The sequence below is a fragment of the Panthera uncia genome, assembly GCF_023721935.1.
Source record: "Panthera uncia isolate 11264 chromosome A3 unlocalized genomic scaffold, Puncia_PCG_1.0 HiC_scaffold_12, whole genome shotgun sequence".
Classification (NCBI taxonomy): Eukaryota; Metazoa; Chordata; class Mammalia; order Carnivora; family Felidae; genus Panthera; species Panthera uncia.
The window spans coordinates 32,436,783-32,440,311 of record NW_026057579.1 but is presented as its reverse complement, the minus strand read 5'-3'; positions in this window follow the sequence as shown (position 1 = coordinate 32,440,311).

The following is a 3,529-nucleotide window of genomic DNA, read 5'->3' as shown; positions in this document are numbered from 1 at the left end:
GTTCGAGCCCCGCGTCGGGCTCTGGGCTGACGGCTCAGAACCTGGAGCCTGCTTCCGATTCTGTGTCTCCCTCTCTCTCTGCCCCTCCCCCGTTCATGCTCTGTCTCTCTCTGTCTCAAAAATAAATAAATGTTAAAAAAAAAAAAATTAAAAAAAAAATAAAAAAATAAAGTGGCAGAAAATGGGTTAGTGGTCGCCAGGGCCGGAGGTGAGGAGGGATAGGAGAGGTGGGCACAAGGCGTGGGGTGTTTTTTTTGGCAGTGGTGAAAATGCACTGAATCAGACAGTGGTGACGTTTGCACAACCTTGGAAAACTGCTAGGAACCACAGGATTGTGTACTTTGAAAACAAAACAAAGGACATGATCACGGACAGTGTTTTGATGAGTTGTTAGGGGCAACACGGGGACACAGGATGTGAACTTTGGAATGAAACATGAGAAGGACACAGATGGCCAGCAGGGGAGGGGCAGAAAGAGAGGGAAGAATCCCAAGCAGGCTCCGAGCTGTCAGCACAGAGCCCGGCGCGGGGCTTGAACTCACGAAACTGTGAGATCGTGAGCTGAGCCAGCGTCAAGAGTGGGAGACTTCAGTGACTGAGCCACCACCCCGGCGCCCCTGTGACTTTCCTCCTTTTGAGCCTCGGTCAGCCCATTTGTGAAGCAGGGGAGCTCCCCCTTTGGGGTGGAGGACCGGCTCGGCTCGGCGATGTTTGGATCACTCGGCACTCGCAGGTGTTCACGCAGCGCTATCTGTGGTTGTTCGCTCACCCTCTCTATGCCCAGCTCTGTGCGGGCGTATGACGACGGTCGACCGCGGGGCAGAGCCAGGCACTGGGTCCTCTCCGTTCGGAGAGCCCCCCCATACCGATCTCCCTCTACTTACGATACGGTTGTGTCTCCAATAAACCCGTCGCAAGCTGAAAATATTGAGAGTCGAAAATGCATTTAACCCGCCTAACCTACCAAACATCCTGGCTTAGCCTCGCCTGCCTTGAAGGTGCTCAGAACGCTTCCATCAGCTTCTAGTTGGTAAAATCATCTAGCACAAAGCCTCTTGTGTAATCAGGGGTTGGCCCTCTCACGTAGTTTATGGAATGCTGTCCTGAGAGTGAGAAACAGAACGGCTGTATGGGCGCAGAACGGTTGTCGGGGTATCGACCGTCTACCCTCGCGACCGCGGGGCCGCCCCGGGAGCTGCGGCCGCGGCCCAGCATCACGAGAGTCACATCCTGCCCGTCGCCAGCCCCGGAAAAGATCCAAATTCAAAATCCGAGGTACGGTGTCTACGGAACGCTTCTCGCTCTCGCCCCACTGAGAAGTCAGAGGTTGTTAGCTGTGTCGTGGGAAGTCGGGGACCGTCTGTATTCCAGCCGCGCAGCGTACCCACGAGGTGGCCGGGGCAGGGAACGGTGTCGCCAGCGGACGGAGAAAACAGCGATGCGCAGGGGTAGTAGCAGAGGCGGCCTGAAGTGTGGCCGCCGCAGTGAAACGCCCGTGTTTGCTCGTTCATCTGAGAATAGCGAGGAAGACAAAAGCTGCTGTTTATTGAGCACTTACTACGCGCCAGCCGCTGGTGTCTGAGATGCCCTCGCTTTAATTCTCACGGCAGCCCCGCGGCCTGCCCAAACGGCTAGGGCCGGACCGAGGGGGTGTGTCCCAGGAAACACTGGGTGTGAGCAGGGAGCGTGGCGGGAACAAGATGTGCCACGCGCGGGCCGTCCGAAGCTGGGTGACGGCTACCTGCCATTCACCGTGCTGGTCTCTCTGTTGTGTATGTACTGGGAATTCTTTATAAGCAAAAGGTGAGAGGGGCGCCTGGGTGGCTCAGTCGGTGAAGCGTCCGACTTCGGCTCAGGTCACGATCTCACGGTCCGTGAGTTCGAGCCCCGCGTCGGGCTCTGGGCTGACAGCTGACAGCTCGGAGCCTGGAGCCTGCTTATGATTCCGTGTCTCCTTCTCTCTCTGCCCCTCCCCCCACTTGTGCTCTGTCTCTCTCTTTCTCTCTCTCTCAAAAATAAATAAATGTTAAAAAAAAAAAAAAAAAAGAGTAGCTGTTATGTTGTAGGGCCTGTCGCTAAAAACTGCACAATCTCTGTAAAGGATAATGTTTTCCAGGGGCTGGCAGAGAAACGTTCTGGTCGTCAGGGTGTCCTTAATACTGGATAACTCAGAATATCGCTTGCAACGTAAGGGAGGCCAACTTGAGAGACCAGCCGTAGGTGGGCACGGGACGCCCCAGCAGGGACGACACCCCATGTGTCCCGCAGAGGCACTCGCTCAGAGAGGACTGAGTTCGCTGGGCCCATGCCGCTGCTCCCAAGGCTTTGCTTTTACGCTCTCGCTCCAGATGCCCGGGGAGGCTCCTTTGGGACTTGGTCTGTTTGAGAAGAAACTTCTGAGGCCTGCAGGGCCCTGCAAGATTACACCTGACCCTGATTCCACCCTACCGGCCCTTTTCCTCCTCTGTACCTGTGTGCCTGTCCTATTTACTGTCCTCTGGGCAAGAAAGAGCTTTTATAATCATGATGATTGTACTACATTAACCTTCAGACTTCTGTTCTCTGGGCTAAATCATCTCCCCGCCCCCCCCACCCACCCCAAACATCTGTTAGAAATTCTAGATGCTATATTGGGTATGTAGTAAACCTCAAATCAATTACATGTGATGGCCCACTAAACTATAATGCATCTAGAGGCAGGTTTTCAGCAGAGTTATGCTTTAAATGGAATGTCCTGGGCCATTTTTCTTATGGCCTGGGTTGACGACCCGGGGGTCCGGGTTCATAATGGAAATTATGGCAGACATTGAACCATAAGCATGCTGTCAGGCCCTCTCTTTTGGGCCTGGTTGTGATTGCGGGGTGAGGGCTTGTGCGGTCCGGGGTCTTTCAACAGGGACTCGCCTAGATACACTGGCAGTTGCCCAAAGGCTCCAGAAACCTAAACGGGAGCCGTTGGCTTTGTTAAAATCGGGAAGTGATTCTGCGGCTGCCTCGGGGTGTTACAACTTCTGAGGGAGGGTGGGGCCAGGCAGCGAGACAGCAGGGGCTGGTGGGGCCCAGCGCTTCCTGATAGATGCCACTGTCTTAGAGGCTGCACCTTCCCAATTACCCTGGAGAAAATCCAGATATTTTGAAAAGAGCCGGAAGCTTGGAGTTTAAGGGAGGGGTCCTTCATTTCAAAGTGGTGCTGGTTCATTCAGATGGCAGCTCAGAAGATTGAAGATGGGATTTCAGGGACGCCTGGGTGGCTCCGCCGGTTAAGCGTCTGACTCTTGATTTCAGCTCGGGACATGGTCTCGCGGTTTGTGAGTTCGAGCCCCGCGTCATGCTCTCCTCTGTGTCAGTGCCTGCTTGGAATTCTCTCTCCCTCTCCCTTTGCCCCTGCCCCACCCATGTGCGCGCGCTCTCTCTCTCTCTCACTGTCTCAAAATAGATAAATAAATTTTAAAAATTAAACAAAAAAAGATGGGATTTCATTGCTGGTGAGGAGTCCCTAAATTCACATTGAATGAGTATGGGGGGGGGG